We start from the raw sequence: 26,307 nt of genomic DNA on the forward strand, positions 1-26,307 counted from the left end.
CCAACCCCCTAAAAACATGACTTTATGCTGGCAGTCATTCATGGCATTAAGAAAATGAACTTTGAAGATGTATGTAAATTGGCTCATTTGTATCCCCAGGGGGTTGACCTAGCTCCCGGAGCACTGCTCTACTCATGTCTTGCTCATCCTTTAAAGGAAATCTACCACCGGGATGAAGGATTGTAAACCAACCACACTGACATACTGGTGTGTGCCCCCTCTGGCAGGATCTGCTGCTCTTTTAGCTTTATATGCCCTTGTTTTTACAAAGAAAGGCTTTAAAAACTCCATTAACATCTATGGAAGCCAGAGCCCCTTAGGCTAATTTGCATAATTTTTAAAACCTTTTTTTGTAAAAACCAGGGCATAAGAAGCTAAAAGAAGAGCTGATCGTGCCAGATGGGGCACACAACAGCATGGCAGCCAAAATTCGAACATGTTTAGAACATGAGCTTTCTTATTCTATGTGAAGTAAATAGCGAGTTGTATAGAGGTGAGATGATGTCTATCTATTCTGTCAGTAATGTTATCGCCCTTTGTTGCAGATCCCTGAAATTTGTCGCAAAAGTTAAAGGGGTTTTCTAGAATTTGTGGAAAAGCTGGGGCAGGGGTGCTGAAGATGCTGAAGATCAGAAATACCGACAAGATGTGAGAATCGTGAGCAAGTTAAGAACAGTTTGTACTAGACTTCAGCTTTAATTCAGTGTTCAGTCATTGTTAATATATTATTTAGGGAATAGGTAGACAATGTATTTGTTAGTCTAAGGCTCTGGTCACATCTGTGCGGGGGCGTCAGTGTTTGAAAATAAGACCTTTGTAGTATTTTACCTATATTCTCACTGATACATTGTGCTAATAATAAAATTCCTCATAAATAATTCAATATATAACAAAATGCTTATTGCTAACCTCTGGAGCACCAAGCTGTGCTGGGGAGGATGTAAAGAATCACAGTTTTCGGGGATTCAATGCACAGTGAAAAGCAAAATGAATACCATGAAAGCAACCGTAGCCAGGCGTCCATGGAGTATAACCCTCATTTTTAGTGGAATTTACTAAATGAAGCAGAGACTACTAATGGCTGGATAACAAAATGTTTCAACAAAATTTTATCTAAGAAGTCACTTGAGTTATCTGTGCCTCCTCTGTCAGTATTCTTGCAGAAATGGCATGTATAATGATCCATCCCCGACAGTTCTGAGGCTACTGTGTCCTTTCACGCCCATAGTGGGGCGGGCAGGGGGTGGGGGCATGAATGGCCTGGGGCAGTGATGGCTAACCTATGGCACTGGTGCCAGAGGTGGCACTCAGAGCCCTTTCTGTGGGCACTCAGGCCATCACCAGAGAGGACTCCAGGTATCTTCCTGTAGTCCCAGACAGCCCAGGACTTGCTGTGCACAGAGCTATATTAAAGTGACAGCTCTACCTGGGACTATTTTCTACTTTATTGGTGTCCTCAGAGTGCTAGTATCAATGAAAACTGTGACAGAGAAGGGAGTATAAATCACAAATAGAATTTCTGTGTTGGCACTTTGCGATAAATAAGCGGGTCATTGTTGTAGTTTGGGCACTCGGCCTCTAAAAGGTTCGCCATCACTGGCCTGGGGCATCATATCATGAACAGTCTCAACTGGACGAGACTACAGCAGAAATATCTGCTATGTCAGACCTGGTCTAAATGGGTCCAACCTAGTGCTGAAGTCTGTATTCATAGTTCTGCAGTTACTACCTCCTAATAGCTCAGCTAAACTCCTCTCTAAGGCAGAAGTACAAAGACTCTCTGGTCATTTGACAAGCATTCTGTAGTTTTTTAGGACTTGAAAGATATAGGCAAACAGAATACAATCACATTTACAGCAAATATTATTTTAGCCTAAATTGTGTTACTAAAACAGCTGATCATTGTAACCTGGGACTAAAGTACAGTAAATTACCAACATACAGAGGCAGTTTGTAAATAGGGGTCGTCTGTAAGCCTGTGCAAGTAACAATAGTAAATTTTAGTACAGCAGCTTATCTTTTCTTATCTTTCTCCTGCAGTGAGCCATCTATATGAAAGCTTTCTCAAGTCTTTACCTAACACATAGAAAAGGAGGCTAATAATTAACTCTTCCCATACCTAGAAAATATTTCCCTTAATAATTCAGCTCTCTGAGGAGATGACGCCGTAAAGCGATAAGTCATGAGACACTTTATCAGGTTCCTTTATCTCTCAGCTGTCAGGACAGAAAGCCGATTTACAAAAACTAGTTAATAAAGAAGAAAGGCAGAGGAGAAAGATGGACACAGAAACAGATTTTCTTAAGAAAGTGTACTATCATCAACTGTACTATTCATTCATACAATTTTTGAAAGTTTAGTTAAGCCTTAAAAGTTTTGTCATACATATAAAGATAGCTGCTTAAATACAGCAAAGTGCTATCCTACATTAAATAAAACATGCCTCACCCCTTTACTAAAGTGGCAGCTACCAGGGCTGTTGCCAATAGTCCTCAGCAGGGGCATATTGTGTAGAGGTCACTGTGTTTGGCACATTTGCAGTAAATTAGAGGACACCACAATCAATGTGGCTGCAGCATCATTAATGGTCCCCTCAATGGATAGAAGGGGGACTCAATGTAAAATGTCTAAAGTTTTTCAATTAGTGGCAGAAAGTTTCTCTCCTGGTTTGCATCTGTGATTTCCCTATGGCAGAGGATGTTGTTCAACCTATAAATTGCAAAGATTTATTCTGCTCCCTGAATCCGTAGCAATAATTGTGAAAATCCACAGTTTTTCTTGCTCTCTGTGGATAATGCACTTTTTCATGTGGGGTGCAATATAAATTTTTGGTGAATTAAAAATGTTCAAATCCTGTTACTGCAACTATTAGAATATAGAACAAGGATTTTCAGCTTCTCAAAGCCCCACCCTGATAGCAGCCAGATGAAACAGCAGATGAATGATTTAAAAGACTTTTTTATGCGTTGACACAATCGGTAGAAAGGTCTACGTTGAGGATTTAATAAGTTTACACATATAACCCATCTAGATTTGTGGTTTCTAAACTGGAAGTGAAATGAAACAGAAAAAAACCTCAAACAAGCCAACGGAAACAAAGTCTCCGAGAGACAGAATGTATCAATATCCGGAACCCTTATATTCCACCTGGAGAGTTCTATATGTAATCTCCTGTGCTGAAATTACCAGCACAGTGCAGGACAGATAACAGATATATCGTAAATCTAGATAAGGGACAGACTGGCAGCACTTTTACCAGATGTCAAGAAAGTGAACACACAAAATCTTCTGCAGAAAAGCATACTGCTCCAGCTAACACATCTTCTGCCTGTAATGTTGGGTAAACTTGGATCGATTCTGGAAAATAGAAAATACTTTGGAGTCAGCACCGGAAAACTCCTCAAACTCCTCAGTCACCACAAGACAGCACCTATCCGCAGGATATTGGCCAAATTACTGATCCGTGGGTGTCTGGTCGGACCCCACAGATCACAAGAATGGGGGTCCAACAGGTAGGAGATGTAAGCTGCTGCTCCATTCACTGTGGAATTTACAGAAATAGTCGAGCATGGAGCTATATATCTATAGCGTCATAGAGATGAATAGAGTAGTAGGGCCCATGTGCGTTTGGGGTACAACTGGGGTTAAATGGACCCCTGTTCTCCTGATCAGTGGGGTCCCAAAGAGTAGCAAGTTAGCCCCTCCTGTGGATAGGGCCAATTGTTAGTAAGGTGACAACCCCTTATATGTCAGTCCTGATTATGTGATGGATAAATACAAGGCAATACGTGTAAGGTTTAAGCTCCCCATTAGCATTAGCTATCCGTTGTACAAACACTTGTTCAATCCTCCTATACCCTAACATTTGTTGTTGGGCAAAGTCGGGTACTGCCAAATATAATGGTGAGGCTAGACCAACATTAATGCTCCAGGCCACCTTTACAATACATTTGTGTTAAGCATTGCAATATGCACTTACACTGTATATTTATCACATGTCCATGGATGATGGAGAAAGTTTATATAAAACAGTATACCGTATATACTCGAGCATAAGCCGACCCGAGTATAAGCCGAGGCCCCTAATTTTACCACCAAAAACTGGGAAAACCTATTGACTCGAGTATAAGCTGAGGGTGGAAAATGCATTGGTCGCAGACCCCCCCCCCAGTATATAGCCAGCTTGCCTACAGTAGTATACAGCCTGCCCCCAGTAGTATACAGCTTGCCCCCAGTAGTATACAGCCTGCCCCCAGTAGTATACAGCTTGTCCCCAGTAGTATACAGCTTGCCCCGAGTAGTATACAGCTTGCCCCCAGTAGTATACAGCTTGCCCCCAGTAGTATACAGCCTACATGGACATGGTCAGCAACAATACTCAGGTAGGCTGTGGCGCTGCAACGATGCTCAATTGGTACCAAGGGGCCCAAAGAGTGCCAAGAAAGTATTCCCCACACCATGACACCACCACCACCAGCCTGAACCGTTGATACAAGGCAGGATGGATCCATGCTTTCATGTTGTTGACGCCAAATTCTGACCCTACCATCCGAATGTTGCAGCAGAAATCGAGACTCATCAGACCAGGCAATGTTTTTCCAATCTTCTACTGTCCAATTTCAATGAGCTTGTGCAAATTGTAGCCTCAGTGTCCTGTTCTTAGCTGAAAGGAGTGGCACCCGGTGTGGTCTTCTGCTGCTGTAGCCCATCTGCCTCTGACCTCTGGCATCAACAAGGCATTTCCGCCCACAGAACTGCCGCTCACTGGATGTTTTTTCTTTTTCGGACCATTCTCTGGAAACCCTAGAGATGGTTGTGCGTCAAAATCCCAGTAGATCAGCAGTTTCTGAAATACTCAGACCAGCCCTTCTGGCACCAACAACCATGCCACGTTCAAAGGCACTCAAATCACCTTTCTTCCCCATACTGATGCTCGGTTTGAACTGCAGGAGATTGTCTTGACCATGTCTACATGCCTAAATGCACTGAGTTGCCGCCATGTGATTGGCTGATTAGAAATTAAGTGTTAACGCGCAGTTGGACAGGTGTACCTAATAAAGTGGCCGGTGAGTGTACAGCCTGCCCCCAGTAGTATACATCCTGACCACTGTAGTATACAGCTTGCCCCCAGTAGTATACAGCTTGCCCCCAGTAGTATACAGCCTGCCCCCAGTAGTATACAGCCTGCCCAGCATTAAAAAAAAAAAAAAAAAAACTTTTATACTCACCCTCCGGTGGCCCCGATGCGTAGCGCTGCTCCCCCGATGTCCGCGCGGCTCGTCTTCAGGCTTCCGCGCCAGTCTACTGTCTTCCGAAGGACGCCGCCATTGTTCTCTCCCGGCAGGCGCATAGTATGACATGCCGCTGCTGATGTCATGCTAGGCGCCGCCCGGGAGAAAAACAATGGCGGCGCCCTGCAGAAGACAGAAGACGGGCGCGGATGCCTGAAGACGAGCCGCGCGGACATTGGGGGAGCAGCGCTGCACATCAGGGCCTCCGGAAGGTGAGTATATAAGTTTAGTTTTTTTAAGTAATTTTTACTTTCATATCGACTCGAGTATAAGCCGAGGGGACGTTTTTCAGCACATTTTTTGTGCTGAAAACCTCGGCTTATAAAAATATAGTTATACAAAAAAAAAAAAATTACTATTTTTTTAGCCAACTATCTAATGTATATATAATGATTTTCTAATTTCCGTTCATAATACATGAAGTAAGAAAGTACTGCCAATGTTGAGTTTCAATATATCCATTCCAACTAAGTCGTTAAAACACTCATTTAAGCTAATTTATCATCAGCCTGACATCTGTTGAGTTTAGAGCAACTCCTGTCACCAGCCTTTTAAACCACTAAACTAATAGGTATTGGGGCAGATTTACTTACCCGGCCCATTCGCGATCCAGCGGCGCGTTCTCTGCGGTGGATTCGGGTCTTCCGGCGATTCACTAGTTCCTCCGCCGTCCACCAGCTGTCGCTGCTGCGCTGAATGCCCTAAAATTCACCGGCCGATACATGGTGAAGGTAAGTGCAAGTTTCGCAACACATTTTTTTTTTAAAAATGCAGCGGTTTTTCCGAATCCGTCGGGTTTTCATTCGGCCACGCCCCCCGATTTCCGTCGTGTGCATGCCGGCGCCGATGCGGCAAAATCCAATCCCGTGCGCAAACATCCCGGGGCAATACAGGGAAAATCCGCGCAAATCGGAAATATTCGGGTAACTAGTCAGGAAAACGTGAATCGGGCCCTTAGTAAATGACCCCCATTGTGTTACATATCTCCAGTTCTGTAGCACCCAGAAACACAATCATGAAGCACTTTGACTGATCAAGTTCTCATCTCTACAATGAGGCCAGCATGCTTATAGTTGCTAAGAGCCCAAGATAGGGACATTAAATGCAACACATTCCATTGAGCCCTCTAAAAGTTACTCTTCTCAGCTCTTGGCCCATGGACAAATGGGATTCCAACGTAAAAGATGGAATCCCTGAAAGAATATTTTACATATTACTGAAAGGCTGTCCATTTAAATGAGTGTTTATAACCAATTAAGCAAACAAATGCTTAAGCTCCTTCTCTGACTGTTTCATCAGCAAACAGATCATACAACCGTTCAAATAATTTAAGAATAAGAAATCTAAGAAGAGAAAACTAATTTTTAATGAAAAATCTATTACACAAATTATTTTTATCCTATAGCAACAGTAAAAAAAAACATTGCCCTTGAAGGTGTACAGTCCATATCCTTTAAGATTAAGTGAAAGCTGATATGTCATTGCCCACTTTGTCCTCCAACAGTTTTATTAACTAAGCTGTTATTGTGTATCTCCACCCAATGCCAAATGTTTCCCTGAAGCCACAGAATAAAAGCAGCACATAAAAGATTTATAGAGCGCCGGGTTTCCTTTGACAACATGGTAAACAGAAAAATGCTTTATAATCCTGTTGTTATTGGTCCTTTAAGTGCAACTCAGCAGCACAATGCCTCTCCGACCGCATATCCGAATCACCATTAAATAATAAAACGGCACTGTAGATCGACGTGAAATTGTCACCGTGGCACTTATCCAAGCCGTGAGTTTTGATGGTTCTGCATATTGCATCCCGGGGCAGTCTTTTCTTGAACTCACTATTTACCCTTCCGTCATATTCCACATCCTAATGCGTGATGTAAATCTTAGCCAGGACTCCCCAGTGTACATTTCCTGCTTTCAGAAGGAACAAAGCGCCGTAATCATTAAATATATAATTGCCAGAAGAAGCGTGTTATGCCCTGCCCCCGACCAGCCCTTCAGTCAGTGCTGGGGTGATGAAGATACAGAGGTTGACGAGGAGCAGTCGATAGTATGGGACAGTATAATCCAATCAGTAAGAAAATATAGATTGCTAGTAATTCTGGGTATTACGGATCTCCCTCTGACAGCAGTGAGAGAGAGAACATGAGCGCTCAGATAAATGACTCGAAATAGAAAAGTGCCACTTCACCCTCCCCGCTGACAAAGATGGAAACCACAGACTGACACCGGCAAAGCTGTCATATAATTTTCTACGTTTGGAAAGATATCACAATGTCTAACATGCATACATAAGGGCAAATTTATTAAGGCTTATACAAACCTTAAAATAGCCAGTTTCTGCCTGTGTGGCCTATTTACCCGCCTACACCATGTGGGTGTGGAGGGGTGTGAAGGGAGCCATGCCGGAAAGCGGAGTAGGCCAGTATGGGGCGTTCCTGCCCTGCGCACTACCTAGTAAGGTCCAATTATTTGGCAACGATGGTAAAATTTCTGGCATATGGTATGTAGAGGGACCAGAGCACTGTACTGTAATTTTACTATTAACCAAAATTTGTAGAAAGGTGATATCTCATGCGTAAAGTTGTTGTATTAAATTATATCGTTATCCCCTATTCACTGGATGTTTTGTGGGGGTCTGACTGCTGGGACCCTCACTGATGACATGGCGGGTGAGCAATGGGATGAGCATCCTGCTGTTTCATTTAATACTATAGGAATTTTGGAGCACAATGCTCAGCTAGCTCCATCAATCCCATTGAGCAATGTCCATGAGAGTGCTGGAAATAGCTGAGCGCTGCAACCTCCAGTAGTCCCAGAGAAGGTGAATGTAGCAGTAGGGCTCATGTTAGACCTGCCTCTCCATTCATTAGTGAAAACGGAACACCCATGCTCATGATCGGGTGGGGTTGCTCCACTGATCTGCCAAAATATGAACTTCTGGTTAACTGTGCTGGGAATGGGAATGGGGGTGGTTGGTGACTTGAGATGGGTAGAGGAGAGTTGGGTATTGTTTGTTGTGTTACTCCCCTCAGTGTAGGCGAACTTTAATAAATAAGATCTGATATAAAACAAAAATTGTATAAGATTATAAACGCCTTTAAAGTCAAAAGAACAACCAACTCTACTGTTCATTAAAGGGATTAACCCTCCAACGCCCCTCTCTGAAACCTCCAAAAGAGAGAACTTATGAGTTGCTTGCTTTATGCATTACATTTCTCCTGTAGTCGTGGCTGCAGACACAATTGTATAAATTAATTTGTATAGTTTCAGAAATATGAAACCTAAAAAAATGCAATAAAAATCAGTACATAATTCTAAACCTAAGGAAAAAATGCTGACTTTCTTACAATTATATGTATTTAATAAATACAGCTTTGGGTCTTCCATATATTTACATATTTTATTATTTTTGGAATAATTAACATATAATGTATAAATATTATTGTGAAATTATATTTGTGAAACAAAAATTGTACCCAGGATGGAAATATTAGGCTGTGCACTGTCATCAGATCATCGGATTGAGGCATTTGTCTTTGAGTTTAACATTGACCTAAGTAAATAAAGGAGATGCATCTGTGAAATGCCAACTGGCTTTCATCTCTTTTCCTGTACAGAACAGTATCATCTAGCTCCAGCCTGATCACCATGATCCAAAGGCATCCTCCTGAGGACACCGTCAGGAGAAAGGAAGGTCAAAACCACAGCGAGAGGCAGAGGAAGCCCCTATTGCCTATTTGTGGCATCTACGTTACAGTGACTGCAGAGTTCTGTACTTGTCCATACTTCTCGCTTGTCGGTGCTTGCTTGTCCAGCTATCTGATATATCTGTGATAGGACCCTTAAATGGGTCATACTAGGTAAGAACATGGTTATATTCTTGCAGATGCAGCACCACTGATACATGGACTGAGCCTGGTCAGAGCAGCTCAATTCCCATAATTATTATTTTAATCATATACTGTACATATATATTGTTTATACATGTTAATTTATGATTGATGCTTAAATGGGTTGTCTGAGAGCGTTAAAAAACCCCATTGGTGGCTGGGAGGGGGCTGGTTTAAATAATAAACATTTACCTATATACCGGCGTATAAGTCGACTTTTGAAGACTTAAAAATCTTCTGTCCAGTCTGGGGTCGTCTTATACGCCGGTAATGTTTCTCACCTTTCCCGAGATCCACCGAAGCTCCGCTGCCGGTCAGTCAGAGGCCCGCACCTGACCCCTGCGCTGCGCTGATAACTCGGCGCAGCACAGCGGGCAGATGTTTTGAATTGTGACAGCCGCGGGCCTGCCTGTTACAGCGCACGGACTGTTCTGCATCTGGTCCGTGCGCTGAATCAGGAGGGCGCGGAACTGTCATAATTCAAAATTAGAACGGGCCCCCGATCCGCCCCCGTCCCACCCACCTCACACTACTTACCTGCCATCGACCCCATCGCTGACGCAGGCTATGTGACGCGTCTGCCTGCGCCGGGTCTGCTGAGGTCTATGACCCAGCACCTGACCTGCAGACCCGTCATCAGCCGTCGCCTGCGCCGGATCCCCTGATGAGAGGCAGCACGAAGAGGAGCGGGATAAGGTAAGAATTACGTTTTTTATTTAGCTTAAATATATAGGGTCCTGTTTGGTGGTGGGGGACATTATTTATGGCTACTGGGGGTGCAGGACAGTAATTATAGCTACTGGGGGGCAGGACATTAATTGTAGCTACTGGGGGGCAGGACATTAATTATAGTTACTGGGGTGGGCAGGACATTAATTATGGCTACTGGGGGGGCAGGACATTAATTATAGCTACTGAGGTGGGACAGGACATCAATTATGGCTTCTGGGAGGGGGGCATAATTTTAATTTTTACCGGTGTTTTGTATGCGTTGGAAAAGGGGTAGTCTTATACGGCGAATATATCTTAAACTCTATATTTTAAACAGGAAAGTAGGGGGTCATCTTATACGCCGGAATATACGGTACTTACCTCCGCTGTCCCTCCCAGCATCCTTCAGTGCCATCTCTCTGGTCGGTACCCCATGTAAAAAAACACCCATCCGTCCCTATTCCCAGTGCTGTAAACCCTTTTTGTTAGGGTTGGGTAACACAGAAGACAGGGGATAGTGTGCCCTGAGCTTGCCCCAACCTCTGTCCCTTCCTATAGCCCCCCCACGCTAAACCGTGGGGCGACTACTTGAAGACTCGAAATACACTGGATAAGTGTGGGAAGGGAAACACAAACAGACTGACAAACATAAAACACAAAAGAATGGTAAACTAGCCGTAGTCACAACGAGAGGGTACGTCAAGAGGAAAATCAGTAAGCAAAACGTCAATGTCAAAAAACGAGCCGGGGTCACAACTTTACAGATACAGAGCAATACAACCTAATGCAGCAAGCGAGTGATGAAGGGATTTCAAACACTGGCACAGGTGACTAGTGAAGCTGCAATTTATGCAGCCAGAACTCCACCTCCAGAACCTGATAGGAGCTGGACAGCTTCAGGGAATTAACCCCTCAGGGTGCAGAACAACCAGGCACCATGCAGAGGTACCACAAGTCCCAGCAGTTTCGAACACAACTCCTAGAGAGCGCAAGATCTTATCAGCCGCTGCCCGGGACGAGAGGTGGAGTTTGCGCGGATACGCGCCGGGGGTCGGAGAACGCTGCTGGCACCAGCAGAAGAACCAGAAGTCCCAGCATTCGGGCCACTTACCGGTTTCCATCCAGTCTCTACTTCCAGGTCATATATCAACACACAGGAAATGGACTTTCCTGTGTCTTGAGCAGAACCAGGTAAAAAAGGCATCATGGACCCTTGAAGCATTCAAACATAAGATACGGGAAAGTACTAATTCTTTATACTTTTTAACCTGTTTAAAATAAAATTCCAGAAAAAAAACATTTCATTTAAGACTTGAAAAATCTGTATTAATAGCAAAATGTGTAAATAATTCCCCACACACTTCAAATCATACATTCTAATTCACGTCCAAAAAAAGTGCATAGAAAACGTATTTACAACGAGATCAAATCGATGCTTATATAAAATACTATATCCTCTTATAGTAACTGCATGATTGTTGGAGATTTTTTAGTGACCATTTAAAGAATTGTCTCGTTTTCACATTTTTTTTTATTAGGAAGACCAGTCCTTCACTTATCTGATTACTGTATGTCTAGCTCTATATTCCCTGGGGAAGATACCCGGCTCAGGCACAAAGGTCCTTAAACCAGTTCTTCCCCTGTGATGTCCATATTTCCTAACAGGACATATGAAAAGGAGTTGTGTCCATCAGACCACATCTGTAACGGTTTCAGTAATGTGAAATCAACTTTTTCCTAAAAACAATAAAGTGATGTTCAAATGATTGGTCTTCGGAACTCGATCACAGGATCAATGTACAATCATTAGCTATGCAATCTCCGCTGCAATTTACCAAAGACAAAAATCTATAGTGCCCTACAGCTATATATATATAGAACTATCGATTTGGGAATTTATCCAATGGCAAATATTTTGCCAATTAAGCTTTCCTTTATTAGAATGAACATATCAGAAAATCCACCCTTTGCTCTTTTGCAATCGACTCATCTACATGACATCCAACAAGAATAGTGCTCCATAGTACCGTGTAGTCAATGTTCAGGTAGAGAAGCCAGGAAAGACCTGAGCTCACCAATCAGGCACAATGCTGATAAATGTGGCAATAGTAACCCTCTGCCTGGCCACCATGACAGCTACTCCACCAAAAGACCTCTTCCTATAAGATTTCAACCTTAGAATCCAATATCCAAAATTCTGAATTCCAATAAGGAATTTTAAATTACCACATAAACTCGTGTATAAGCCGAGATTTTCACCCCGGCTTATACACTAGTTAATAAAAAAATAAATGTACATACTCACCTTCCGGTGGCCCCGAGCTCCTTTTCTGTCTTCTCCGCAATGCTCCGGTCCCGCGCTCCTATGTGCATACTATGACATCATCAGCGGAGGGGGGGGCAAAGCATTGCAGAGAAGACAGAAGAGGAGCCGCGCCGAGCATCGGGACCAACCAAAGGTGAGTATGTAAGTTTATTTTTTTTTTAAGTGCTGGGCAAACCGGGGGCTGGCTGTGTAGTAAAGGGGACTGGCTGGCTAATAAGGGGGTTGGCTGGCTACTAAAGGGTGCTGGCTATATACTACAGGGGGATGGCTGTATACTCAAGGGGGTTGACTGGCTATATGCTAAAGGGGGCTGGCTGTATACTATATGGGGCAGGTTGGCTATATACTAAAGGGAGCTGGCTGTATACTACTGGGAGCTTGCTGGTTATATACTGGGAGGCTGTGACCAATGCATTTCCCACCCTCGGCTTATAGTCAATAGTATTTCCCAGTTTTTGGTGGTAAAATTAGGAGCCTTGGTTTATACTCGGGTCGGCTTATATCGAGTATATATGGTAGCCAAAAAATTGTTATTAAAAAAAACTGTACAAAATATTTAAAGGTTGATCCCTAGGAAAAAGGGACCAAGGAAAGGGACCTATGAAACAGTAATTGAAGGGATTGATATCTCATTTCAGATATAGAGAGCTGTCAATCATCCTTTGTGGGTGAATCAGGACTCTCACCGTCTCTCCTAGGAGTCCGCTCAGGAATTACGCAGAACTCCTCCTCCATCTTATAAGATAACCCAGCTTCTCTACCATCTATAATACGCTGCTCATCGACATGGCAGCAACCCTATCCATTCATTTTCTAGATACATCATTCAATTGTGCTTTGTCACAGAGGGCTGTTGCTATCTGCAGATCTGTTTTCACTCACAACTCTGGTTTACAACATTAACTTCTAGGAAAACGTTATTAGAACAATATTAAATGTAATAATAATAGGCATCAACGTGTAGACAAAAGTTGATTAAATCCAACACTACTGTAATAAAAAAAGCTGTGTTATTTAACATGTGTCTGGTTGGCATTTATTGACTTTGAATGGAAGCTGTCAGGTGTACAACTCCTAAACTGCCCAAGGAATAACCCAACAGGTTCTCTTTAAAAGGACAGGTTATAATGGTTAACGACAAGTTATCTGGCATATTAAAGGATAAGATGTCACTGCTTAAAGCCACATGGGATCCTTGGATCCAATATGACAACAGACCCTCCCGCTTATTTTTTGTGCTGAAAAACTTTGCTTATACACAAGTATATACGGTATGTCACTTGATATGTTATGTTATAATCTGCAATAAATCTTTTTGAAGATAAAAAGGATAGGTTATCGTATTCAGATAGTTGGGGCTATAATACCTTAAGTGTCTGACTAGACATTGATGAATACTAGCGACATGATGTGGAAAAATAGTCAAACCAGTAAGCCTAGCTCTTTCCATCTGACAGTAGAGATCCAAAAATAATTGCATTGATTAGCAACGGTACAGGATACTCCAACTATTCCGGTATCGGTGGAGCAACACCTCTTAAAGGACACCTGTCATCAGGTCTGTGTCACTAGTCCTGTCACTACTACCTGTTGGAGCAGCTCACAAGGATTTCATCCCAGCATTTATTTAGTCACTTCATACATTAATCATTGCAAAATCATCTTTTCTTTATTATGTAAATGAGGCTGGTCACATGGTCAGAGGCAGAGCTGTCACCCCTGTTATCCCTCCCCTCTCCTCCCCCTGCACATGTCTGTGTGTAATATATAGTAAAGCACTGGGGGTGTGGCTGCGCCTCCCACTCATGAATAAGCTGGACAGTTGAATATGCTAATTACTCATTGGACATTTCACAGGTCATTTGCATACAGCTTTAGGACCTCATTGCTTAGGTTTACAGGCATGTAGAGGGACAATGAAGGGATAGAGGCAATGCTCTCTAATGGCAGTTTATGAAAATATATTTAGTTTAAGGGGGTTATTTTGCCTGATGGGTTCTCTTTAAAGGATGCTTGGAGATGATGGTGGTGGTGGTAGGTCATCTTTAAAGTGTCCTATTAGTGTTATTATTAGTTGAAAAATGATGGCATGTTACAGAATGTATGGTAACTGAATTGTAGTATATCATCATAAAGCATTCACACTCTTTAATCCCTTACTGACACACGTCAGCTGCATGTATATAGAGAGGGCTCATAGGTTCTCAATACAAGCTCAAAAGCTGGCCGTGTATGGGTAGCGCCATCGTGTGGGTACCGCCATCTTTATAAGATGCATTGCAATGTGCAACAATCCCCATATGTTGCCAAAAAGACAAAATTCAAATCTCCTTTTCCCAAAACTGATTTTAAAAAAGACCTAAAATCATAAACATAATAGTTATTCCCGTTACTGAAAATTACCCCAAAAATGTCTGTAACAGCACTTTTTCGCCATTTTGCAACATATAAAAAATGTAACAAAAATTTTCTCAAAATGGTCTTAGTCCCCAAAGTCTTAGCCAAGAAAATGTCAGCTCATCTTGCAAAAAAGGACATGTTACACATCTCTGTTATATGTTATTTATATTTTTGGACATAAGGTTTAATTCTTAAAAGTGTATTAAAACACAATACAAACTACAGGCGGTCCCCTACTTAAGAACACCCCACTTACAGACAACCCCTAGTTACAAACGGACCTCTGGTAATTGGTAATTTACTGTACTTGAGCCATGGAGTATAATAATCAGCTACAACGGTTACTAAAGTTGCAATGAAGCTTTATTGTTAATCCTGGTTCTTATGACAATCCAACATTTTTAAAATCCAATTGTCACAGAGAGCAAAAAAAAATGTCTGGACTTACAATTCTAAAATATACAGTTCCAACTTACATACAAATTCAACTTAAGAACAAACCTACAGAACCAATTTTGTATGTCACCCGGGGACTGCCTCTTTATAAATTTAGTATCTCCGTGAAGATGCCAAAGAATAAAAGGAGAAAGATCATTTTCCCCAAATAATCAGTGAAAGCCGTAAAAACCAAGCCCACAAGAAAATGGTGCAAATGCAATTTTTTTCACCAATTTCACTGCATTCAAATTTTTTTCCCACTTCCCAGCACACTGGTTGGAATATTCAATACCGTCACTACAAAGTGCAATTTTTTTACACAGAAAATAAGCCCTCACACAGCTTTGTACAGAAAAATAAAAAATGTTATAGATTTTTTGAAGGTGGGCAGTGAAAAATGGAAACGCAAAAAAACAAAAAAGGGCCTGGTGGTTAAGGGGTTAATACATAAGTATGGAAGCACACTAAATAATACATATTTGTTTATCCACTCCACTTATTTTACAAGTACGGTAGTTTTCCCCCTGATTATAGTAAAAAAACTAATTAAAAAAATTACATTTTACGAAATAGATTTCTAAACCGGCGCATTAATAAAAAGCCGTATGAATCCGAGCAAAGTGCAACAGGGACGCAGTTAACAAACCATCAATTAACATCACACACCGTAAGAGATTATAAAATGCTGGTAGTCACTGTTTGCATTTCCTGTGTTAAGCATGGGCAAAAGTTGATCATTAGCTCAGCCGCAAATAAATATTCTGGCCTTTTATTGCAGAATCAATCCCCAAAGAGACCTGACAATGAGAGGAAAAAATAAACACAGGGCTGTGACGCTAACAACGCAAAACCATCTAAAAGACTTAAAGAACTCCAGTAAATTTTCATTTTTCAAGTCCACTTTACGCTTACAATTCCGCATATTTTCCATCTATAGAACATCTTTATTTATATACTGTATGCCTAGAATGCCCCTATTTACATATAGATTAAGCAATGTTCAAGATCTAGACATCATCTGCATTTTATGGGGTATGTCTTGTGTTTCCTATTGCCACCCAAAAGACAAGATATTGATTTCCAGTTCCGATTGTAGGGTAGACCCTGCATTCAGTTGGTCTGTGCTTGTAGCCGAAAAATCAACTACCAATGACCCATCGACCTAGTAGCTAAATCGCCAGGGAAAATCCCTTTCAGACAGAGGTATGTGTATGTAGGCTTAGTGGTTAGCATTACAGCCTTGCAGCGCTGAGGACCTCGGTTCTAGTTCCAAGACTAAGGACCATAATGCAAAGCCGTCGGACTATCCGAGATATTCGGACTGAGCACTGGATTTAACTTTCAAATTGTGTCGCAAAACAATGCACTTACATGCACCAGGAAGAAGAAGGTGAACTCCGGCGGACCTGAGCAGGGAAGCGACACATGCAGGATATCGGGTGCACAATTGTAGTGAATCGCCGGACAGTTCATTATTGTCGGACAATGCACTTTTGGTGAACTCTGCGGGACAGGGCAAGTAAATGTGCACCAATATGTATAAAATGGTGCACATCCTCCATTCGTTAATGTGGGAAGTTTGGTGGCTGGGCCCCGTGACACTGTGGGCCCTATAGCAGCTGCTAACCCTGTAGTTACGTCCCTGGATTTATACATAGTTATTATTCAAATGATGAGGATCTGTGGTAAGAGACTACAAAATGAACCTTGAAAGTAGTGTGATCCATCAGTGATGTCTTTCTTTCCAGCGTGAAGAGTCGGTCACAGGTCCAGGCAGAATGTACTCAGAGCTTCTAGTCAAGCAGTAGGAGCCGGGTAACCAGCAAGTAAATATCTGAATAGATGCTTTATATTTTTATTTTAAATACACAGGAGCAATAAAAAAAAAAAAGCAAAAGGCACCTTACAGAGACCATGGAAAAATGTTACTAACCCCACAGGGCGTATCAGACTCCAAGCCAATTCACCAATGAGATGTATATAAAATGCTTTGTATTCTGTGACATCAAACGTTTTAATTGCATTCAGGCTAATAATGATTTTGGCTTGGTATGAAAGGTCTAATGTGGAAAAAAATCTATTTATACACCACAAAACAGGTAGTTTCCATATACTGGATACCTGACAACAAAGGATGCCTGGAGCTCCTGTCATAGAGCTTAGAAATTTGGTCTCTTAAAGGGGTTGTCTTGCACTGGGAAAAAGGGTCTGTTTTTGTCTTAGGAAACAACACTATGCCCTGTCAAGAACAAAAACTGGAGTGAGCTATAAAACCTGACATAAACGTGGGCAAGAGTGACGCTCAGCTATGTTTTTTTTCTTTCTTATATAAGAGAAAATTCTTAAAAAACTAAAAGTTTCAAAGAAATAATATGAGTGATAACCTTACAGATGTGTCCTTCCCTACCTTTACTCTTTACTAGTAAAAAATGGTATACATAGTTTAAAACGTAAAGCATTTTTTAGTTAAGTAACCACAATCCCCTATCCACATGATAGGAGGTAAATGGAAAGCAAAGAGGGTTGAGGGATTGTGAAGGCGACTGGGCCTGGGCCTCAATGCTACTGGTAGAACAGAGGTCCGAAAGAGCCCCTTAGTTGTACTGTGACCCCCAATTTCAAGCATCGACTCCTCCTGTGAGCCCGTTCAGAGATCCTATTAAAGGAAATCTATCATCAAAATCCATCATGATAAACCAGGGACACTGTGACTGTGGTAATCTTCATATATTTGTTATCCATGTCCTCCTTCCTTCTAAAATTAAATATTAAAATTACTTTCAGGAAGCACTTCCCCCTCCCACTGTGTAAGATTATAGCAGGAAGAAGGAGGGGAAAGTATTGGGGGGTGAGACAATGTAACAGCCTGTGAAGCTAAGGCATGGAAGCACTCTAGTACCTGCTGGGTCATTAGCATAATTATAAAAGTTGATTTAAGAAGGAAGGAGGCTATAGGTAACAAATATAAGACGCTTTCCACAGTCTAAGCGTCCTTATCTATGCATGGTTTATTATGCTTGATTTTGATGGTAGATTCTTATTGGTCAGGTCATTTTCTGAAACAATTGTCTGCCGGATGTATATTTTGTAGCACTTTAATACTCTAATAGGGCTGGTGGGATGGTGGGTCGTGGTCCTTGTTGGTGGCAGATACCAGGTGATGCCACACCCATTAATGTAGGGACCCACTAAAATACGTTCACCTCGAGGAGGTTTGTGGTCTTATGCAATTTGATCAAAATGTAACTAAGAACCTCAAATTTGTGTAGATAAACCTATCCTAGAGGCAATAGATGGTTGTATAATGTGTGGATATACGGTCTAGATCTTTTTTCTCCTAAATGTCACCATAGAATTAGATAATGCTGAGCTGTAATTACAAATACACTCAAGGAAGGATTTCCTTTTGGCAAAAGAACATTTTTCCATATTTCGCAGCTCAGTGGATGGCACCTGCACATTTTCCCCTACATGTGTCCAGACATCTTATTTGGGCTTATTGTTCATTTTTGGGTCCCTCTACACATGTGTTGTAACTGTCGATCATTCTTTGATATTGGATGATGTGGACGTGAAGTTTGGACATCTGCTTCATACAACGTGTCGCCTACAAGTCCATACACAGAACTATAAGCTGCTTATGGAGCAGGACGTAATGACTTGTCCTTATAATTGTGTTAGAAACGCTTTGATGTATATTTAGATATTTCTGGGTCAAAGAAAAGATGTTACTAATGTTCTACTTTTCTTTCTTGTATTGCTGCTAACATAACCAAAGAGGATCCATATCCACAGCCAAAATGCAGAGCACATTCCACAGCGAGCGTCGCTCAGGAAGTTTTGTCAAGCAGTGTTTTTGTAACGTATAGGTCATGATAAATGCCATAGAAGAGTGGGATCAAGGGGGATGTGAGGGTCACGCATAGAGGGTCAGGCAGTAGTTTGTCTCTTCTTTGTCCATCATGCACGTATATATTCCCACCTTTAACACAACTGAATTACGCAGACAGCAATTTATCTCTGTCCTAAGTATTACAGGCTACAATACAATAATATTGATCATCTGCCAAGAACTTATCATCGGGTCCAATATTTCTTTCCACTGTTCTACCAGATTATGTCTTTCAAAAGGTAGAAATCGGCTTCTAGAGTTATATACAGACTGTGAGTAAAGTAATTGAGGTTTCTTAATGGCGTCACTCCTTTAGACCTGCTCAGACACCAATAGAGGGGTGGGTATTGGATCAGCTGGTAACAGGTAGGTATAGGTTCTTTCTCTCTCTCCTAAAGGACATCTACCACCAGTTTCTCGTGGTAGACTGTCCTATAACACACCCGCGTTACCTGCAAGGGATGATTGTGCCGTTTTCAGCTTCTTCCAGTGCCTCCGTCAATAAATATATGCAGTAAGACGGAGGCACTCAGGCTCCCATCGTCCAAGTGTCTCCTGGCTCCTCCGCTACCTAATTTATGCACGCTCGGGCGATGGGAGCATTTATTTTACAACTTTATTTTATACTAGGGACACTAGATCCAGGCACTGTGACTGTGGTAATCTTCTAAGATTTGTTATCCATGGCTTCCTTCCTTCTAAAATCAACTTTTAGAATTATGCTAATGAGCCAGAAGGGTTCTAGGGGGCATTACCCCTGTGCTTTGACCTAACATATATACCATAACACTGTGCAGGAGCACTCTACCACTTCTACTTTATGAGATGACAGCAGACAGAGGTAGGGAGGAGTGGGGAGGGTGAGATGTGCTCATGCACAGTGTAAATCTACAACATGGATGAGTCCTGGTAACGCCCACAGAGGCCTTATGGCTCATTAGCATATTTAGCAAAGTTAATATTTGAAGGAAGGAGGCCATGGGTAACAAATACAAGAAGATTACCACTGTCACAGTGCCTGGATCAATAAGTAAGTGGTTTTGATGGTAGTTTTCCTTTAAGACAATTTTTTAGGATTTCATAAACCCCTTCCCCCAGTAGGAAAACAATTATCTTTCATTTAAGACTCCTAATGCCTGCGTGTTTTTCCGTCGGGTTACCCGAATAATACCGTTTTGCGCCGTTATTCCCTGAATTGCCCTGGGTTTTTGGCGCACACGATCGGATTGTGGCGCATAAGCGCCGGCATGCACGCGACGGAAATTGGGGGGCATGGCCATCAAAAAACCCGACGGATTCAGAAAAAACGCCGTATTTTTTTTTTTAAAAAAAAGTGTCGCTTGCCACGCACTTACCTGCACCCAGCAATGGATCGTGAACTCCAGTAAAATCCGACGGACTTCAGCGCAGCGGCGACACCTGGTGTACATCAGGCGCACTACCCAGTGAATCCCGTCCGGACCCGAATCCTCCACAGAGAACGCGCCGCTGGATCGCGACAGGACCGGGTAAGTAAATCTGCCCCAATGAGTTACATATTCCCTTGAAACTCAATGAGGTCCTAAGCTCTTGCAACCATTTACTGTGTGCCTAGTGAGCTGTTAACACAGAGGAGCAATATTCATGTTATTGACTGAAATATAATCAGTCATAAAAACGATAATGTACTAGTATCAATAATACTTTCATTCTTATCATGGGTTATGTTTGCCAGAAAAAAACAAAAACAAGAAAAGCTGAACTTATACAAAGTACAACAATAATTTGCATTATTAATACTACTCAAAACGGATATATGCCATCAGAATATTATAAAACAAAAACATATATTTGCAGCACGGTGGCTCGGTGGTTAGCATTACAGCCTTGCAGCGCTGTGGTCCTGGGTTAAAGTCCCGGCTCAACATCTGCAAAGAGTTTGTTCTCTCCATGTTTGCGTGGATTTCCTCCGGGTCCTCTGGTTTCCTCCCACACTCCAAAACATACTGGTAGGTTGATTAGATTGTGAGCCCCATTGGGGACAGGGACTGATTTGGCAAACTCTGTGTAGCGCTGCATAATCTGTGTGCGCTATATAAATGAATTATTATTATGTAAATTAATCCAGGGGGAGGGGGTTTTTGCAGTTCTCACAATGGCCACTAGAGTAGACACCCTAAGCTGACTCTTCCTGTTCTCAGTAGCGCAGATATTCTGTGTATACAGGCAGAGAATAAGGAAAATCATATCACTATAACTAGAGTGAGCGAGATAATGACAGCTGTATTGTACCATTGGTGGCCCAGATAAGGAAGGATAACAACACAGTATACATACATCCCGATAAGGCTCTAAATGTATCTTCCCTGATGTCTGAGTGAGGAGGTTACACATCATCACTTCTTAGAGGCTGTAAAAATCCATAACTCCCATTCATTTCTGCTTTAGAAGGTGCGTGTGAAATATAGAAAGTAAGTGTTTGTCTAGAGTGAAAGCATTTACAGTATTATAAAAAAAACATCACTGCAATAAGAAAAAAGGATAAAACACACAATTTATTATTTACCAGAACAAGAACTTTAGGATTTATCTCTTCTCTAGATGTGACAAGCTCTTCTATGGAATCAACAACTATTAGCCAAGCAGAAATGCTTTTCTGTAAGAATGGACTACCCACCGGAGAATCAGAGGACCCTCGGATGAGCCCAGGCACATGATTAGGTGCTCCCAAGTCCACAGGAAGACAACCCCATTTTTCGACAGACTAATTACCACCAGAATATACAGTATTTCTTACAGGGTAATTCAGAAATACTAAGGAATATTGATCATATTAAACGTGCTGTCCACTTTCAGAAAATAACTGATATTGTTTGTGTCATGAAAAGTTGAACATTTCTCTATCCATTCCTCAATGTTCTCTAGATTTCCGCTTGCTGCCATTCAACAGGAAGCTTCATTGTTTACTTCCTGTGGATGTAAATCGGTCCCGGGTCATGTGATGTCACACAGGTACACGGCTCGTTATAGCGTTATCATAGCTAATATAACGAGCCGTTCACCTGTGTGACATCACGTGACCAGGAACCACAGGAAATAAACAATGAAGCGTGAATGACACCTTGCAACTGTGGAAGAGTCCACCGCAGACTGAAACGCGTTTTGTTTTTTTACTGATTTTATTAGTTCTTCACAATAACCTTTTTTATATAGTGTTTTATGTAAACAAATAATAAAAAATTGTGAATATTACCAATCGAGATATTAACACAGTGTTTTTCACCAACAAAACAAAGGAACCAATGGTCTGAACTTCCATGCAGACAGTCACTGCTGTAACAGAATCTAACTTTGGGCTATCGGAGATTGCAGAAACCTCGAACTGGCCGCAAACCAAAAAAATGTACAAGTTGTGCCAGAACTTACCAACTGAAGCAGGTGGGAGAATATATAAATCCTTATGCCCTTATTTAAAGTACAGTATTTTTCGGTCTATAAGGGACACTGGAGTATAAGGCGCACCATCAATAAATGCCTGCTAAAACGTCTAGGTTCATATATAAAGCGCACCGGAGTATACGGCGCACCTGATTATAAGGATGAATGACCAGCAGGTGGCAGACCTGTGCACAGTTCAAGGCAGCTGTCTGTAAGTACGGTTCATATATAAGGTGCACTGGACTATAAGACGCACCTTTGATTTCTGAGTAAATCAAAGGATTTTTAGTGCGCCTTATAGTCTGAAAAATACGGTAAGGATGTCTTCACATAATACAAGGTCTATCGTCTTTTTCTTACCTTCCACCTCCTAAATTTCTACCGTTACCGCTCCAATATAAAAGCCCTCTGCTATGTATTACATAGTCACTAAACCAGAGCAAATTTCCACTTGAATAATTGAACTGGATAATACAGTAAAATCCATCACACGTATCATTCTTATAGAAGTTGTGCAGACAACTCATGTGGTAATGGAGTCAGTCCCCGGCATAAATTGACATAACATTGCATAAACCAACAAACTGATGAATGAGAGGAAGTGGCCACAATGGAGAGGCTTACTGGGCTGCCACTGTATTTACGGAAAGTATTGACGGGCGGATTTACTTCCAGCTCTAATATGTGACAAGGAATGTATGAGGCGCGGACACTGTCAGATCCTGTATCATCTATTCTATGCATCAGCAATATGTAGAAAAAAAACTGACCTACACAATTACAATGCCCAGCAAACAGTAAATTCATATTTTGTAATAGTTAACACTATATTCTCCCTCCTGAGGACACAATGTACGCTACATTTGAATTTGTGTGCATGGAGCCACAAGTAAAGGGTCCCGGCAGAAGACAAGAGTTGGGAAAGGAGCCATCTACAGGCGGTCCCCTACTTAAGGACACCCGACTTACAGACGACCCCTAGTTAAAGCTGACTCCTCTGCCCACTGTGACCTCTGGTGAAGCTCTCTGGATGTTACTATAGTCCCAGACTGCAATAATCAGCTGTGAGGTGTCTGTAATGAAGCTTTATTGATAATCCTTGGTCCCATTACAGCAAAAAATGTTGAAACTCTGATTGTCACTGGGGCAAAATTTTTTTTTGTCTGGATCTACAATTATAAAATATACACTTTTGACTTACATACAAATTCAACTTAAGAACACACCTATGGACCCCATCTTGTATGTAACACGGAGACTGTCTGTATTCATGTACTGGAGAAAGTTGTGAGACCCAAACACCTTAAACTATGGTTATGCTATGCATGTCTAACATGGAAATTTATTTAAAAATTAAGAACCAGTCTGTCTGAAGCCTCCAGTAGAGGGAGCTTATGAGGTAGCAGAGTTCAGTATATAAGTGTGTAAAAATAGCTTATGCAGGTTAGGCAGTTAATGGATACCTTAATAGGTAGATCTTTGGTGGTAGGTTTCCTTTAAAAAGTTCCACAAAAATAGTAAACTTTATTATTGGTAAGTTTATGTATACATAATGCTAATTAGTGTTACATCAGAATTTTAGCCAGATCTACAACTGGTTCCTAAATGGAAGGTAGCAATAAAAGGAAACCTCTATCTGTGGGGCAACAAGGCAGCATAAAGTGTAATAGAGTGGTAGTGAAGCCACTTATAGAGTAGAAATAGACACCTTCCCAGGCCAAATGCAGGTCTACCTAGCTGAACTCTCTGCATCATATGGATTCATGATGCTATAAGGTCTGTCATGCCATGATCCGGCCAGGACACTGATCTTCTATACAGCTACACAGTCATCTGGACTGTGGCTTCAGTTCTAGTACAAAAGGTTATAACAGTGGCGGCAAACCTTTTAGACACCGAGTGCCCAAACTACAACCAAAACCGACATATTTTTCGCAAAGTGCCAATGCAACTATTTAAGCAGTAACTTATTACTCCCTGCTCTGTCACAGGTTTAAATTGTATAGGCACCTGAGGAGTCCTGTCTGGCGAACTCTGCCCTGGGGTGATGGCAAGGGTGCCCATGCAGAGGGCTCTGAGTGCCACCTCTGGCACCCGTGCCATAGGTTCGCCACCACTGGGTTTTAACATGATTCAATGTTGGTTCAGACGATTATGGGCTGAGTAGTGGTAATGCAGATTCCACAATGCAGCCTTATGTGTTGTATTGTTCTTTGAAGGAAAAAAAATCTATCTTTTACCAAAACAATTATAAAATAAGCAGATTCAGAAAGGTGAGGTCCTGTACAAAAAGAAAGGACATTTGATACACGAGGAACTGAATTAAACTGTCTGATAATAAAAGTTTTTTTTTAGTCTGTTGAAATTAGATTTTTTGCTGTACATTCCTGTAATTTCCTGCTACAGAACAAGGCGATATTAATTAACATCAAGTGCAAAATACAGATACCAGGAGTATAACTTTTAAGTATAACATGAAGCAAAGATCTGCAGATGTATCATTTTAATAGCATAACAGCCCTTCCCCTTTAAGCCATAATTATTTTATGTAATGCTGTCTTATTCCTGAGCTTATCATCCCTGCCCCGGCATATCCATCTGCCATAGCCTGTTTTAGCTTTATTCATATTAGCAGGCGCTGTAGCTGGCCACAGTGGCTGGAGCAATAGATCACAGACTAGGATCTCAATTCGTAGATAATACAAGTCATAAACAACAACATATTGCCACAGCAATGAAGGCTTGAGACTAACCCTCAAAACTAGCCTTCCCATAAAAGTTTTTCACCCCATTTAAAATTGATGATTCAACTAACTCAATTTAAATTTTTTAAAGCAGACATAGGACCTCAAGCACACAGCAACCTCCAAGTTGTATTTATAAATAAAATAGCACCCATAACAGACTATAGGACCATACAGATCCTTTCTATAGCCAGGGTTGTTTTTATTTACCATTGCTCATTTTGGAACAGGTGGTATATATTTCTATACTGAGCTTGGTTCTGGTGCAGTTTTTATATACTTAACCTGGTTCTAGTTCAGAATCTATGTAGTAAACTTGGATCTGGTGTTGAAATTTTTTACCGATTTTAATTGGGGGGAGGTCACAATATACTCTTAAATTAATTTGGGTGAAGCAGTGTATATACTTTATTTTATTGCTAGGATTGACACATCTTAAAGAGGACCTGTCAAGGTGATTTGGGACACTAAACCACCAACAGGTCCTTATGGACTGGTGGTTTAGGGTCCGAAATCGCCCTTTAGCAAGTGCCTATGTGAAAATAGGCACTTTTTGCTATGAACATTAAAAACCTTTATACTTACCTGGTTACAGGTCTCCCAGCGCCTATGCAGTCACACAGTAAAGCCAAGGTGTACCTTTCCGGCTTCATTAAATTACTGTGCAAGCGCAGGGAGCACCAGAGATCTTTCCAATGGGCCTCTTCGGGCCAATCTATAGGCAAGTATAAAAGTTTTTTCTGTAGCGGACACAGAGGGACTTGATTAAGTACTAAAAGGGATCTGGGACACTAAACCACCGGTCTATTATCACCCCAACAGGTACCCCAAAGGTAAAAAATAAATCCAGTTTCACAAGTCTTTGGGGCAGATTTATCAAGCTGTCTGAAAGTCAGAATATTTCTAGTTGCCCATGGCAACCAATCACAGCTCCCCTTTAAAATATTCATGAGCACTGGTAAAATGAAAGCTGAGCTCTGATTGGTTGCCATGGCCAACTAGAAATATTCTGACTTTCAGACAGCTTGATAAATCTGCCCCTTTGTGTCCACTTTTGGTGATTTTTTTCTAGCTATAGACAACAGTGGATTATTAAATTCCCATTCCCGCTCATTAGCTGTCGGACGCATGCTTGTCCGATATTCATCTCGATACCTGTGAAAGAAGTATGTATGTGTTCTCAAAGGGGAATGGA

General features: G+C 41.6%; 1 protein-coding gene across 5 annotated transcripts in view; it reads right to left on the reverse strand.

Moving 5' to 3' along the window:
* The window catches only part of RAPGEF4 (Rap guanine nucleotide exchange factor 4), a 200,012-nt gene that overhangs the window by 94,222 nt on the left and 79,483 nt on the right, over window positions 1–26,307 (reverse strand). The window lies entirely within an intron of this gene.

This window comes from Engystomops pustulosus, chromosome 8 (assembly GCF_040894005.1).
Source record: "Engystomops pustulosus chromosome 8, aEngPut4.maternal, whole genome shotgun sequence".
NCBI classification, from domain to species: Eukaryota; Metazoa; Chordata; class Amphibia; order Anura; family Leptodactylidae; genus Engystomops; species Engystomops pustulosus.